Source organism: Hypanus sabinus, chromosome 11, assembly GCF_030144855.1.
Source record: "Hypanus sabinus isolate sHypSab1 chromosome 11, sHypSab1.hap1, whole genome shotgun sequence".
NCBI lineage: Eukaryota > Metazoa > Chordata > Chondrichthyes > Myliobatiformes > Dasyatidae > Hypanus > Hypanus sabinus.
In genome coordinates this window covers 106,569,885-106,587,262 of record NC_082716.1, presented here as the reverse complement: position 1 = coordinate 106,587,262, position 17,378 = coordinate 106,569,885, and positions in this window count along the sequence as shown.

Sequence of the window (17,378 nt, the reverse complement as noted above, 5' to 3'; positions counted from 1 at the left end):
GATTAGGCTGGGGTTAAATTGGACCACTGCTGGGCGGTGTGGATCGATGGGTGGAAGGTTCTATTCCGCACTGTATCTCAATCAATACACAAGACAGCTGATGTACAAAGATTGATTGTGTGTCCACAAAGTGAAGCTAGGCACAGGAGGGTCTGTACATAAGGTGACTGACAGGGAATGATAAAGCAGTGGTGATTGGGGGTGTGGAGGGGTGGGTCAGTGGGTGGAGGTGTTGATCAGCCTTACTGCTTGGGGAAGTAACTGTTTTTGAGTCTGGTGGACCTGGCGTGTATGCTACGTAGCCTCCTCCCTGATGGGAGTGGGACAAACAGTCCATGGGCAGGACTGTGTATGATCAAACCTACCCTGACTGAATTTAGAGCTGAATTTTACTATCAGTGGTGTCCAGGCTCTTGACAAAACATCTACAGAGACTGTTATCCCTGTCATCCCTTGCATAAATGGACTGGTTCCCCACGCGCTCTCTGACAATCTGTCTTCTTGCCAGGCAACGGAGATGAATCTAATTATCAAGATGGAACTGTCAAAGTTGAAACGCGTTGCTCCCTCTGTAATAGACTCTGACACCTCCCCTCAGCCTGCCTCTCGGTCGTGTCAGTGTGCTGCCCTCACCTGCTCGGGGTTCGACGAGAAGGGAATCACAGAGTAAACAGTATCAGGCGGACACTGGTGCCCTGGGGAATGATGGGAGACACTGCGAAGAGCCACAGCATTACAACGGTTACAGATCTGGTAAATGCAAGCAGGTGTTTTCCACTGGGGTTGGGTGGGACTACAACTAGAGGTCATGGGTTCGGGGTGAAAGGTGAAATGTTTAAGGGGACCATGAGGGGGAAATTCTTCATTCGGAGAGTGTGGAACGAGCTGTCAGTGGAAGTGGTGGATGGGGTTTGATTTCAGCATTTAAGAGAAGCTTGGATAGGTACATGTATGGGTGGTGGGGTGGAGATACGTCTCTACCAAAGGAGGTGTGAGGTGCTCCTTCCCTCTGCTCACCTGCAGGTCACCCTTGGATAAGGTGTAGCACCTACTTACCCCCCCCTCCACCCGAATCAGGGTCACGTGAAGCCATGGGAGCAGGTGGTGGATGGTCGTACGAGCAGCCGGTGCAGATCACAAGTCCTGGTCATGTGACCACTGACACCAGGCAGACAATCTCTGAAGAGTATTGATAATGGCTGGAGTCACCCGTCTTGTAAAGACACTGCCCAGAAGAAGGCAATAGCAAACACTTCTGTAGAACAACTGGCCAAGAACAATCATGGTCATGGAAAGACCACGACCATTCATGTCATATGACGGTACAGAATGATGATGGTGATGGCATGGAAAGGAGGGTATGGAGGGGTAAGTTTCAGGGCAGATAGATGGGTCGAGGCAGAAAAATAATTTGGCACAGAATTGATGGGCCAAAGGGCCTGTTTCTGTGCTATGACCCTATGAAAGAGGCCATTGTTCACCTGCTAGCATTCACGCTACAGCTGCTGATGTCCATGCTAATTCCATTCCCCTTTAGATGCTGAGGTAAGTCCTATCATGATTGTTCTGTTTCTCTGAGGTAACGATTTGGAAAATGAATAAATGCAAGAGATGCTGCTGGTGCTGGAAATCCAGAGTAATGCACAAAATGCTGGAGGAACTCAGCAGCATCTCTGGAGAGAAATCACCAGACAAGGGTTTGAGCTGAGACCCTTCATCAAGACTGGACTGGAAGGGGGAAGAAGGCAGAGTGAGGTTGGGCGGGGAAGCTGGGAGGTGACAGGCGGAAAGGATAAGGGGCTGAAAAGGAGGAATCTGATAGGATAGGAGAGTGGACCAAGGGTGAAAGGGAAGGGGGATGGGAACCAGTGGAATGTGACAGGTGAGATCAGATGGAGGATGAAGTAAGAAGCCGGGTGCAAGACGTACAGGACTGAAGACGAAGGAATCAGATTGGAGAGGAGACTGGACACTGGAGGAAAGGGAAGGGCCAGAGAGAAGTGATGGGCAGGTGAGGAGGAGGAAGGGTAAGGGGGAGGGAGGCAGTATGGAGAATGGAAAAAGAGCGAAGGAGAGACGTTGTGTAAGGGAAGTGTGGGCAAAGAACTACACAATGAAGAGAAGAATATAAAGTGGCAAGCAACATCCAACAGTACAGCACAGGGTGGCCCTTTGGCCCACAATGTTATGCTTATCTAATTAAAGTAATGTCCCCTAGTTAACCTAATACTTCTTTCCCAAACATTGACCATATCCCCCCCTTTCCTGCATGTTCACAAGTCTATTAAACTCTCCCGTGCCGTCTGCATTCACCATTGATTCTGGATTGGCATTCCAGTCCCCCTACACACTTGCCTAGCACCTCATCTTTACACCTTCAAGTGATGGACATTTCAACCTCGAGAAAAATACTGGCTGCCTTTTCTATACCTCATAAAATTTAATGCTATACCTTCTTCCTGATGGTAGCAGCAGAAAGAAGAGAGCGCGACCTCGGTGGTGATGGGGCCAGATGACGGATGCTGCTTCCCTTGACGATGCTTCGTGTAGGTGGGCTCGATGGTGGGCTGGGCTGGGCTGGGCTGGGCTGGGCTGGGCTGGGCTGAATCCACTGAATCCACTACTTTTTGTGGGATTTTCCACACCAGGCAGTGATGCAGCCAGTCAATGTACTCTCACCACACAACTATAGAAGTTTGCCAGCCCTTTATTGGCAAATCTTGGCAAAATCCTAGGGAAGTAGAGGTGCTGCCATGTTTTCTTTGTAATTGCACTTACATGCTGGGCCCAGGACAGGTGCTCTGAAATAGAACGTGGAGATCTACAGCACGTTACAGGTCCTTTGGCCCACAATGTTGTGCTGACCATGTAGCCTACTCTAGAAACGACCTCGAATTTTCCTAGCGCATAGCCCTCTATATCTCTGAGCTCCATGTACCTATCTAAGAGGCTCTTAAAAGACCCTATCGTATATGCTTCCACCACCGCCATCGGCAGTGCATTCCACTCTTTGTAAAAAACTTACCCTGACATCTCCTCAGTACCTAATTCCAAGCACCTTAAACCTATGCCCCCTCGTGTTAGCCATTTCAGCCCTGGGAAAAAGCCTCTGGCTATCCACACGATCAATGCCCCTCATCATCTTATGCACCTCTATCAGGTCACCTCTCACCTTCTGTCCAAGAAGAAAAGGGCAAGTTCACCCAATCTATTCTCAAAAGGCACACCCTCAAATCCAGGCAACATCCTTGTAAATACCCTCTGTACTCTCTCTATAGTATCCACATCCTTCCTGTAGTGACATGACCAGAACTGAACACAGTACTCCAAGTGGGGTCTGACCAAGGTCTTAAATAGCTGTAACATTACCTCACAGCTCTTGAATTCAATCCCACGGTTGATGAATGCAAACACACCATATGCCTTCTTAACAACGCAGCTGCTTTCAGCGTCCTATGGACATGGACCCTAAGATCCCTCTGATCCTCCACACTGCCAAGAGTCTACCATTAATATTATATTCTGTTTTCAAATTGGACCACTTCACAACTATCTGGGTAGAACTCCATCTGCCACTTCTTAGCCCAATTCTGCATCCTATCGATGTCCCGCTGTAACCTCTAACAACCCTCCAGACTATCCACCACACCTCCAACCCTTGTGTCATCAGCAAACTTACTAAACCACCCTTCCACTTCCTCATCCAGGTCATTTATGAAAATCACAAAGAGGAGGGGGTCCCAGAACAGGTCCCTGCGGAACACCGCTACTGACCTATCTCCATGCAGAATACGAACCACCTACAACCACCCTTTGCCTTCTGTGGGAAATGACAACACTGAGGAATTTAAAGTTGTTGACCCTCTCCATCTCTGATCCTCCAAAGAGGACTGGCTCGTGGACCTCTAGCTTCCTTCTCCTGAAATCAATAATCAGCTCCTTGGTCTTTTTGGCATTGAGTGAGAGGTTGTTGTTCTGGTATCACTCAGCCAGTTTTTCAGTCTCCCTCCTATATGCTGATTTGCCACCACCTTTGATTCAGCCTTAAATCTTCAGCAAACTTAAAAATGGAACATGCACTTAGTCATCAGTGCAAAGCGAATAGAGCAGGGATCAATGGACACCACTGCACCTTCAATCATTAACGACCCCACGTTACAGGAAAGACGTGAAAGAGTGTTAAGGAGATCTGCAAGAATGAATAGAATTAAAAACGGTGAAAACACGGGAGATTCTGCAGATGCTGGAAATCTTGATCAGCACACACAAAATGCTTGAGAAACTCATCAGGTCAGGCAGCATCTATGGAGAGGAATAAATAATTGACATTTCTGGTGGAGGTCATTCATCAGAACTGGAAATATTTTTTGCTGAATATTTTCTGCTGACTGTTGTGTGCATGCTATGTTGGTGCCAGAATTTAAGGCAGAGGTTTATAGATTCTTGATTAGTTAGGGCATGAATGGATATGGAGAGAAGAGAGGAGATTGGGACAGAGAGGGAAATGAATCGGCCATCATGAAATAGCAGAGCAGTCTCAATGAGACCAAAAGCCTACTTCTCATGGTCTTACAGCTGCACCCCCAGTACATCCTTGGGTTCTGTTGGTTGTTAACACAAATTATACCTTTCACTGTACGTTTATGATGAGGAAACAGGTTCACAGGCTTGGTAAGTGAGACAGAAGACACTAATTACAAATAAGAACGTTAACCATTGATTTAAAGACAAACACTAAAACATTCAACCAAACATCTAAGTCACCTTAAGTTACACAAGCTACGACACTAAACATTCAGCAATACTTCAATCTCATCAGGTACCTCATTAAGTCTCCCCAAGTTACACAATTACAAACCTAACCATTCATTAAACTGATATTTAATGTATGTGCGTATGTGGGCCCTCCTGTATCTACAGCTCTTTCCCCATGGTTCTTCAGCACTGTTGTGACCTCAGTATGAAGGTAAACCCCTGGAGACACAGGAAAGCTGGCGAGTCTCTCACGCGTGCTATTCTTATACCTGCAAGGCACTTGAAACCGGACATCGGTGCCATGGCACACAAGACAACCATTGGTAAAGAGCTACTGCATCTTTCAAATGGGTGAATTGATGATTGGCACGGCAGAAGAAACTAACTCGTCACATTCCAATGCTTCAATGTACATTGGATAAATAAATTTGAATCTGTTATCTAAATCTCAATCTCACTCTCAAACAGATCAGGCAGCACGTTCTCCAAGCTCCATTCTCAAACATTGTCTCTCTTCTTCTCTACCCAGCTGTTGTCTGACCTCCTGAGCATTTCCACTTTTATTTTCTGATTTCCATTTTTGTCTGAAATTTATTTTCCATTTTTTGCTGAAATTGATGAGGAAAGAGTAGATGGAATGGTGTTGTTTACTGTAAGAAAAAAAGCTGACAGGTAATAATTGTGTAGAAAATCATAAGAGAGAAAATTCAAAAATATGAGGTGCAAAGGGATTTGGGAGTCTTTGTTAAGGATACCCTGAAGGTTAATTTGCAGGTTAAATTAGTGGTGAGGAAGGTGACTGCAATGCTAGCATTCATTTCAAGAGGACTTGAATATAAAAGCAAGGATATGATGTTGAGGGTTTATAGGTGAGGCTTCACTTGGGAGTATTGAAAGTAGTTTTGGGTTCCCTGTTTAAGAAAGGACATGTTGACATTGGAGAGGGTTCAGAGGAGGTTCACAAAAATGATTCCGGGCTTGAAAGGGTTATTATATGAGCAGTGATTGAAAACTCCAGGCCTATACGCAGGAGAATTTAGGAGAATGAGGGGGGATCTCATTGAAACCTATGGAATATTGAAAGACCTCAATAGAGTGGATGTGGAGAAGATGTTTCCTATAGTGGAGGAATCTAGGACCAAAGGGCATAGATAGAGTGGATGTGGAGAGGATGTTTCCTATAGTGGGGGGAGTCTAGGACCTAAGGGCACAGATAGAGTGCATGTGGAGAGGATGTTTCCTATAGTGAGGGAGTCTAAGACCAGAGGACATAGATAGAGTGCATGTGGAGAGGATGTTTCCTGTAGTGAGGGAGTCTAGGACCAGAGGACACAGATAGAGTGAATGTGGAGAGGATGTTTCCTATAGTGGGGGAGTCTAGGACCAGAGGACACAGATAGAGTGGATGTGGAGAGGATGTTTCCTATAGTGGGGGAGTCTAGGACCAGAGGACACAGATAGAGTGGATGTGGAGAGGATGTTTCCTATAGTGGGGGAGTCTAGGACCAGAGGACACAGATAGAGTGGATGTGGAGAGGATGTTTCCTATAGTGGGGGAGTCTAGGACCAGAGTACACAGATAGAGTGGATGTGGAGAGGATGTTTCCTATAGTGGGGGAGTCTAGGACCAGAGGGCACAGCTTCAAAATAGGACATCCTTTTAGGACAGAGATGAGGACAAGTTTCTTTAGTCAAAGGGTGGTGAATCTGTGGAATTCATTGCCACAGGCAGCTGTGAAGGCCAGGTCGATGGGAGCATTTAAGGCAGAAGTTGATAGTTTCTTCATTAGCTAGGATATGAAGCATTACAGGGAGAAGTCAGGAGGTTGGGGCTGAGAGGGAAATGGGTCAGCCATGATGGAATGGTGGAGCAGACTCAATGGGCCAAATGGCCTCATTCTGCTCCTATGTCTTATGGGTCAAGATAACATAGGCCAGAGCTATTTTCTGAGCAGAAGGGTCCAAACCCAAGGAGGACAGGCTTAGAATAATCAGTGGAAGGTCTGTGAGTGTGCTGTGGTGATAAAGGAGATGTTTGTATTCTGAGGGTTTTATGGGTTTGGGACTCCCTGTCTGAGGTGGAGGTAGAAACCTTCTTCTCACTTTAACGGTGTTTTGGTGTGGATCACTCTCCAGGCCATGGACTCGATGTTGCACAGTGGGTTTCAGCTGAATGGATACAGTGGATTGAGTGGACATAGTTGGCCTTCTGCAGTGTAACTTTTAGATGCATCAATTCTATTGTGCAAAAGTCTGAGGCGCACATGTATATACTGTAGAGAGGTACTGAAGACTTTTGCACTGTAGTAATTTTATGTATTGCACTGTATAACTGCCATAAAATCAAAATTCATGACATATGTGAGTGATGATAAACCTGATTTTTGATATGGGTCTTTATTGTGGACTGAGAGTGGGAAGGGTGTAGGAAGAGGCGAATCATGGTTGGGAAAAGGGGAAAGGGGAGAGGGCGTGGAAGGCACCAGAGAGACATTCTGTAATGATCAATAAACCAATCGTTTGAAATCAATTGACCTTGCCTGGTGTCTCAGGGCTGGGTGTGTCTGCGCCCATGGCACCCCCCCTCCTCTGCCCCTCATCATCCTCTGCTCTCTAATCCAGGCAGTATCCTGGTAAATCTCCTCTGCACGTTTTCTAAAGCTTCCACATCCTAATGAACATCCTTAGGGAAGCCTGGTGGAAAGTCCTTGGCAAGAAGGATTAAGGTGAATCCTAAGGCATTCTATACATCAAGAGTAAAAAGAAACTACAAAGAGGGTGGGATGACGCAAGGGTAAAGGGGTAGAACACTTGCTTGGATGCAGAGAATGTGAGTGAGGTACTTAATAAATTCTTTGCTTCAGAATTTACCAAGGAAAGGAATATGGAGGACCAGGAGATTGGTGCTGAGTGTTCAGAGATCAAGCAGAGGGATGTATTGGGCCTCTTAATGAGTATTAAGGTGGATAAGTCCCCAGAGCCTGATGGAATTTACCCCAGGTCATTGAAGGAGGCAAGAGACAGGATTTCTGGGCCCTGGGCTCTTTATGTCTTTTCTAGCCACAGTCAAGGTCCCAGAGGACTGGTGAGAGGCTAATGTTGTACCTCTATTTAAGAAGGGAACAAGGGAAAATCCTGGAAACTATAGACTGTTGAGTCTCATGTCAGTTGTAGGGAAATTGCTGGAGAAAATTCTTAGGGTCAGGATATACGAGCATTTGGAAACCCATGGCCTAACTAGGGAGAGCCAGAATAGCTTTGCGAGGGGCAGATCATATCTTACCAACTTGATGGAGTTTTTTAACAAGGTGACAGGAGAGATTGATGAGGGTAGGGCAGTGGATGTTGTCTACAGGGATTTTAGTAAGGTGTTTGAAAAGTCCCTCATGGAGGGTTAATCCAGAAGATTAAGATTTATAGGATCCATGGTGAATTGACCATCTGGATTCAGAATTGGCTTGCGCATAGAAGACAGAGGGCGCTGGGTGAAGGGACATATTTGAACTGTAAGTCTGTAATTTGTGGAATTCCGCAGGGATCTGTGCTGGAGCTTCTGCTGGTTGTAATGTATATAAATGACCTAGATAGTAAGGATATGGAGAGCCATGATTCTGGTGCAGGTCGGTGGGAGTAGCATGGACTAGATGGGCTGAAGGGCCTGTTTCTGTACTGCTCATCTCTATAACTCTATGAGCAGGATGAAAATGTAGGTGTGTGGGTTAGTAAGTTTGCAGATGATACCAAGACTGGTGGAGTTGTGGATAGAGTAGAAGACTGGCAAAGAATACAGCACGATACAGATCAGTTGGAGATATTGGCAGAGAAATGGCAGATGGAGTTTAACCCAGATAGATGTGAGGTGTTTCACCTCAGGACAGTAAATGCAAGAAAGCAGTACACTGTTAAGGGAAAGGTCATTAAGAGCATTGCTGAGTAGAGAGATCTTGGGATCCAGGTTCATAGTTCCTTGAAAATGGCTACACAGGCTGATAAGGTGGTTAAGAAAGTTTATGGAATGCTTGCTTTTCTTTTGTCGAGGCATTGAGTACGAAGTCGAGGCAACTTTATAAAACTCTGGTTAGACTACATCTGGAGTATTGCGACAGTTCTGATTGACCCACTATTGGAAGAATGTTGAGGCTTTGGAGAGGGTGCAGAAGAGGTTTTACCATGAGATGTTGGTCAAACGTGGGCTGCTTTCTCAGGCATTTTGAAGGCTGAGGGGATATTTGATGGAGGTTACAAGATTATGAGAGGAATAGATAGAGTGGACAGAGAGTATCTGTTTCCCAGGGTAGAGTTGCCTAATACCAGAGGGCATGCATTGCAGATGAGAAGGGGTAGGTTCAAAGGGGGATGTGAGGGGTAAAGTTTTTACTCAGAGAGTGGTGGATGCCTGCAATGTATCCCCTGGTGTGGTGGTAGGGGCAAATACATTAGAGGCTTTTAAGAGACGTTTGGATAGGCACATGGATGTGAGGAAGATGGAGGGATATGGACATGGTGTAGGGTGGAGGGATTAGTGTTTGGGCGTTTTTGATTTGTAATCTAGCTGGTTCAGCTCAAGATTGTGGGCTGAATGGCCTGTTCCTGTGCTCTTCTTTCCTATAATGAGAAAACCAGAACTGAATCCAATATTCCAAGACATAAACACAAGAAAGACTGCAGAAGCTGGAAATCCAAAGCAGCACAGACAAAATGCTGGAGGAACTCAGCAGGTCAGACAGTGTCTATGGACAGAGTAACACACACAAAATGCTGGAGGAACTCAGCAGGTCAGACAGTGTCTACGGACAGAGCAACACACACAAAATGCTGGAGGAACTCAGCAGGTCAGACAGTGTCTACGGACAGAGTAACACACACAAAATGCTGGAGGAACTCAACAGGTCAGACAGTGTCTACGGTCAGAGTAACACACACAAGATGCTGGAGGAACTCAGCAGGTCAGTGTCTATGGACAGAGTAACACACACAAAATGCCGGAGGAACTCAGCAGGTCAGACAGTGTTTATGGACAGAGTAACACACACAAAATGCCAGAGGAACTCAGCAGGTCAAACAGTGTCTATGGAGGAGAATAAACAGTCAGTCAGCATTTCGCTAAAACCCTTCGTCAGGACTGGAAAGGAAGGAGGAAGAGGCCAGAATAAGAAGGTGGGAAAGGGGAAGGCATACAAGCTGGCAGGTGATAGGTGAGGCCAGGTGGAGGGGAACGTGGGAGGGAGAGGGCGAATGAAGTGAGAAGCTGGGAGGTGATAGGTGGAAGAGATAAAGGGTGGAACGGGTTTGCTATGCATAAACTGACAGTGCCGCCTACTAAGTTACAGCAGTCTGTACATTTGAAATCCAGAGGTTGTGCTAGCAGCTATATAAATGTAGTCCCAGAACAGTCGGGTGCTCCAACAATTCACAGAACACGGATTTCCATCACAAATACCATGAAAAAACATTTACGATTTTGACGTTTAATATATATTTTCAATCAACCAACAAAGATGCAACATTATAATTTTAAAAATCTTTCCGGAATGACAACTTAATAAGTATTGCAGCTGAATTATTTATGCTCAGTTCTTATTGCAGATTTCGAAATCAAAACAATCAAATGTTCTTCATTTACCGGGATAAGTCAGTGTAGATAAGTCATGTGGTAGTTATTCACTGCGGTGAAATTGACACAGCTAGTATATTTGCGGTGCAAGTGTATCACATCTTGGTCACATACAGAGATCTTCTGTTACTCAGTCTTATCGTTAATGCAGAGTCGAGACCAGGTTCGGCTGAAGTGGAGAGAATGGCGGAGTACATTTGAACTACAGTACACAGACTTCTGCTTTAAAGTCTATCCCCCGCCTCACATAAGTCACCTACAATAAATTACTATCTAAGAAAGTCACAGGGAAATTATATCCTCCTGTAAATCATGATGATGCTCTTCCACTACTGATTAACAAGTGTAACTAGAAAGTCTGACAAACGCAGAGAGGTAACTCATATAATAAACATGATATTGAAATTCAAAGAATGAAAAATAAAATACAGTATTTGAGATGGATGCGGGATTTTAACCTTGCAGTTTTGCAATACTTCAATGCATGATGTTCAGCTAAAACTGCTTACATTAAAAGAAGCGTGTAAAATGATCGGCGTGTCGCAAAATGTTTGTTAAATTAGCTATTTATCTTAGTTTATCGCTGAAACGTTTCTTTACATTCAACTTCGACACTAAAGTGAGAAATAGCAGGATTATTATAAACTAAAATATATTGCAATATATATTGTTCTAAATAATTAAAATATATTGCAAAGTATCTTTATCCTATGGTAGAAAAATATGCCAAGTAAAGTTACGTGATTGGGGATGTAGGTATAGAGTTAGTTACAGTATTTTCCCGCTCGGTCTGTCTTTCTTTCCAAGAGGGTGAAGACAGTTCCTCGGATTTTTTGTGGTTTTGTAGGACTTTGTGAAGTTCAAGGTTAGACATTCCGGTGTGATCCGACCTGCCGCTAGTCCACACCTCTGCTGCATTGGTAGGCGTGGGTGATGATAGCAATGATGCGGGGATGACAGTCCCTGCTGGGCTTGCGATTGTCAGTTGACCATCACCATCCAGGTCAATGGAAGCATCGCCTCCTTCTTTCTTCGTTGTGGTGTCCGGGATCTGCAACCTTTCAACTCTGCCTGGTATCCCCGTCAAATTGTTAGAGGTGGATTTATGAGAGTGTGGACGGTTCAACGGATTATTGCTTACGCTTGAAGAGACAATGCTAGGCAGCGCTGGTTTTTTTGTAGGGGTGGTCGTGGTTAGGTTATGCTCAGGCCGGTTATACCTGCCGGAAGACATCGCGTTATTATTTTCATCCATTTTAATTTCGGTTGTTTCAGTCTGCAATTCATTACGGTTCTCGTCTGTCGAGGTGGCGAGGGTCCGGATGGTCTCCAAATCGCTCTTACGCGACCTGACAGAAACCCTGCGCCCCATTTCCTTTGTCGTTGTGCTGTCCACTTTCATCACGGGGGTGTTACTGGGCGTAGCAGTTTTTATACCCCCTTCCTTCGGCGCCGGTGCCCCGGGCGCGTGCGCCAATTCCCCTATACTGAACGGGGTGATTGCCCACCGTTTAGAGCCCACAGTTACTGCTTTGTACTTGCCCGCTTCGCTGGGGTCATTAGAACTACCGTCCGTTGCCTTATGCAGGCCGGATGCCTGGAACATCTGCAGGGTGGCGACTGTGGGAGAACGGCCGCTGTTCGCGGTGCTGATTTCTTCGCTTGAGGGGTCCGCTCTCCATCCGCCAGGTGCCCCGCGACTGCCGCTGTCCAGGGTGCTGAATCTTTTCCCTTTAGTGCTCGCTCTTCTCCCCACCGCAGCTCTGAGGTTGCCGCTGCCTGGGGGTTTTAATCCTCCACCCATTGTGGACTCTACCCCTTTATCTGTGGTCCAGGTGCTTTCTCTGTCCAGAGTGCTGAATCCTTCGCTGTCTGTGGTTTCTCTCGGGCTGGGTGCAGCTTTCAGATGTCCTGCGTGGGCGACCAAGCCCACTATGCCGTCCTCCGCGCTCCCCCTCCAAGCCCCCGGGTTCACTAGATCGCCAGCCCCAGTGCTTTTGCTTCTTAAATGTCGTCGGGGATGGTTGAAATCTTGCAGGCTGTTTCTCCGTCTAAGCCCGGAGCTAAAGTTGCCGGGTTCCGTATTAACCGCAGTTAGATTGGCGTTAGAAGGTCCCGGCCTCGACCGGACCGGCTCCCAGATCAAAGTATAGTAAATTACCAATATCACGGCAGTTAGAGACACGCAGAGCAAATAGGCGAAAACGGTCGCGAGTCTCACCCACGTCTTCTGGTTCTTGGCTGCAACCTTGATTTTCTTGTCTCCCGTGAAACTGGGACCTCTGATCTGCTTCCTGATCCCGTCAGAAGCCCTGTTTTTCATCTCGGCCTTCAAAGCAAAGTAGCGCTCTTTGTTTTTTTTTCCCCTTAAAAAACAGCCGCAGGGTTACGTCGTCAGCAGCAGCATGCCCTCAAACCTCTATTTTATCCCTTCGGTTTCTCTAGCCCGACTGCTATCGAAACATGGTTTTGTTTACAGCGTCAGCCCGAGAGATCGTCCCGCCCCTTCCACTGAGCAGTTGGCTTGTGTCAAAAATGAAGAGCCTTTCATTAGCTAGACGGCATGGTAGTTCAACTTGGTCCAGCACGTCAGTCGATTGGTAGGACAGAGGGGCCCGGGACTGATCTCAAAGGGCGATTCCCTGTGCGCGCTCACGCACACGCAAGCATCTAAGATCTGGACGACCGCCTATCGTTTGTTGTCATTTGCGATGAATTTACGTAGTTACATTAAACCAGGGGTTCCCAACCTTTTTATCTAATGTCATGTACCAAGCGGTTAAGCAAGGGGTCCGTGGACCCCAGGTTGGAAACCCCTGCGTTAAACGGTAGAAGATGCTGCCATTCGGCCCGATATGATTGCATCGGCCCTTTCAAGAAACTAGCTGGACGTTTACTGTTTACTGAAGACGTTTGGGTTAGAGCCATGGGATGCTATGATGTCGCCAGAAGCGTGGTGACATTTGCGGGCTGCCTCCCCCCGCACATCTTCGGACTGTGTTGGTCGTTGAGGCAAAATGGTGCGTTTCACCGTATGCTTCGATGCATATGTGACAAATAAAGCGACTCTTTATAAAATATTTTAAAAATCGTTTTTTATATAATTTTCATTTTACAACTCATTTTGTACAACCACTTCCTTGGCTCTTTTGTTTTAAGCATTAAATCCTCTAGTTAGAACCATTGGAGACAGTTTTTTTCCCCAAGACTTCAGGGCACCTTGGTAGCGTAGCGGTTAAGCGACGTTATTACAGAATGGGAGTTCGGAGTCGGGAGTTCAATTCCGGCGCCGTCTGTACAGGTGGTGGGGCTCGTTGGGCTGAAAGGACCTGTATCTCTAAAAAATTGCCTGTCAACACGATCCACTGTTAGAATGAACCTAGCCACACAATAGTTTCATTTCCATGAGACCATGCTATCACTGGCACGTTTCTCAAAAGATGACTCGACGAATGACTCTACCTTTGCAAAGGTTTAGTTCATTCAATTCAAAATAATGTTCTTATTTTGTCATCCTGAACTGGTGGGGACAACTTCACTCACCTCAGCACAGAATAGATTCCACAACCTGTAGACTCACTTTTGGTGAGTCTACAACTCCTATTCTCAGTATTATTTCAAAGTTCAAAAGTTCAAAGTAAATTTATTATCAAAGGGCATACATGTCACCATATACAACCTTGAGATTCATTTTCTTTCAGGCCTACTCAATAAACCTATAGGATAGTAACCATAAAGACCGCACCAACTTTATTTATTCATTTGCACACTTTGGCTTCTTTTCCACATTGGTTGGTTGTCTGACAATTTTTTAATATATATTTTCTCATACATTCTATTGTGTTTTATATTCCTGTAAACACCTGTAAGAAAATGGATTTCTATATATATACTTTGATAATAAATTTATTCTGGCTTTGACTTACAAAGCTTGGGCATTTGATGGAATATGCTTGCCTTGTGGTATCCTGTCAAAGCTAACTATTTGATTTACATTTAGTATAAACCCGCACCCTCCACTTGCCACCATAGTACCGTCATGCATTGTGTAAAATGCCAACCTACTAACTACAATCCTGTTCCTACTCATCCATATTCAAACATTCAAAGTACATTCATTATCAAAGTACGTACGCAGTATACAACCCTGAGATTCATCTTCCCACAGAGAGCCACGAAACAAAGAAACGCCATGGAACACATTCAAGGAAAACACCAAACACACAAAAAAGAATAAATCATGCACATTTAAAAACGTGTGAAAACACACAGAATATTAAATTTCAAACCTTGAAACAGTGTTCAGTTTAGTGATTTGTTGACTGTGGGCCACAGAGCCAGATCAAGAGCGTGCAAAATAGCAACGGAAAAGGAGTAACCAGAAGCTAGAAACACATCATAACATGAAATGCAGAGCCCAATTCACAAACCATGCCTATCAAACCTTGCCCCACACCCAAGCCTCCAGCACCTTCCTCTGGCAGGAGGGAGGGAGAGAGGGAGAGGGGGGAGAGGGGGAGAGGGGGAGAGGAGGAGAGGGGGAGAGGGGGAGAGGGGGAGAGGGGGAGAGGGGGAGAGGGAGAGAGGGGGAGAGGGAGAGAGGGAGAGAGGGAGAGAGGGAGAGAGGGAGAGAGGGAGAGAGGGAGAGAGGGAGAGAGGGAGAGAGGGAGAGAGGGAGAGAGGGAGAGAGGGAGAGAGGGAGAGAGGGAGAGGGTGAGGGGAGGGGGAGAGAGAGGGGGAGGGGGAGAGGGGAGAGGGAGAGAGGGTGAGGGGAGGGGGAGAGAGAGGGAGAGGGAGAGAGGGGGAGAGGGAGAGAGAGATAGAGAGAGAGGAAAGAGAGAGAAGAGAGAGACACTGGTCAAATGCGGGTGTTATGCAGGGGAACTATATTAGTTGAGGAGCTCAAATTGTGCAAAACGAAGATAAAATCTCAAGTGTGAATGCTGCAGAGGAGAATCATTAATAACATTTGAAAATGTGTTTTACAATTACAGGAGGGACATATTAAGATGAATATAAACAACAAGATCTCATGACAAACATAATTCTTAATTGGAGACGTGCACCCTACAAGATACTTTCTTCACGTTGTGCTTGTCATGTTGACATTGTGGAAAAGTAATATGACTGAAGCCACAAGACCATAAAATATAGGAGAAAAATAGGCTACTTGGCCTCTCGGGTCCACTTCGCCATTTCATCATGGCCGATACATTTCCCTCTCAGCCCCAATCTCCTGACTTCTCCCTGTATCGCTTTATGCCCTGACTAATCAAGAATCTATCGCCCTCTGCCTTAAATGTACCCAGTGACTGGCCTCCACTGCCACCTGTGGCAACAAATTCCAGATTCACCACTCTGAGTCCTCCTCGTCTCCATTCTAAATGGACGCCTCTCTATTCTGAGGCTGTGCCCTCTGTTGTTAGACTGTCCCACCGTAGGAAACATTCTCTCCACATCCACTCTATTAAGGTCTTTCAACATTCCTTGGCTTTACTACCTTGAAAGGTATGAGAACACCAATGCCCAAGAATGGAAAAAGCCTACAAAAATTGGTGGACTCAACCCAGGCCGTCACAGGCAAAGCCCTCTGCAACACTGAACACATTTACTACGAGCTCTATGCCAGGAAAGCAGCTTCAATCATCAAGCACCCCAACCACCCAGATCATGCTCTCTTCTCGCTGCCTTTGGTCCAACACCACCAGGTTCAGGAACAGTTACAATCTTCCAATCATCAGGGTCCTGAATCAGTGTGAATAACTTCACTCACCTCAACTCTGAACGGGTTCTACGTCTTATGAACTTACTTTCAAGGACTCTACAACTGGTTCTCAGTATTTATTTATTTACCTATCTATCTATCTGTTTGTCTATCTATCCACCCATCTATTTATCTATCCATCTCTCTATCCATCCATCTATTAATTTATCTATTGTATTTGCAGTTTCTCTTCCTCTGCACATTGGTTGCTTGTCAGTCTTTATGTGTAGCTTTTCATTGGTTCTATTATGTTGCCTGCAAAATGTATCTCAGGGTAATATATAGTGACATATACATACTTTGATAATAAATTTACTTTGAACTTTGAAATGCAGAAATTATATTGCTGTTGAATTAACTGTGACAGTGATAGGAGACAGTGTCATGTACACACTGAAACTACAACGCATTTAGCACAAGGAACAAATGAGGGGTGATTGATAAGTTCGTGGCCTAAGGTAGAAGGAGTCAATTTTAGTTAATACCACCTCTTTCTACCTTAGGCCACGAACTTATTAATCACCCCGATGAGTTATTAACTACAGACTTTCTGCATAATCAGTCAAAGTGTTGAACTGTACGTGCATGTAACAAGAGCTGTATAACTCATCTCCTCCTAGCTTAGGCCATGAACTTAATCAATCACCCCTGCTGTGGACACTTTCTGAAAGTCCAAGATCCATATGCTCCATGACCGCTGGGCTAAGTGTGTGTATGTAGGAGGGGACTATGTTGAAAAATAAATGTGCTAGGCTTTCTGAAATGGACTCCTTCTACCCTAGGCCACTAACTTATCAATCACCCTTCGCACAACTTTGCAGCATAGTACTGGACACTTGGCCGACATGTTGTGCTGATATTTTAAGAATCAAAGATTCTGGCATGGCTCCACTGAATTGGAAAATTGTACATGTCACACCACTCTTCAAGGAAGGAGGTAGGCAGAAGAAAAGAAATTATAAGCCATTTAGTCTGATCTCAGTGCTTGGGAAGATGTTGGGAGTTGATTGTTAAAGATAAGGTCTCAGGGTACTTGGAAGTACAAAATAAAATGGGCCATAGTCAGCATGGTTTCCTCAAGGGAAAACCTTGTCTGACAAATCTTTTGGAATTCTTTGAAGAAACAAGAAGCAGGATAGACAAAGGAGAATTGGTAGATGTTGTTTACTTATGCTTTCAGAAGGCCTTTGACATGATGCTACACATGAGGTTGCTTCACAAGAGTCCATGGTATTACAGGAAAGA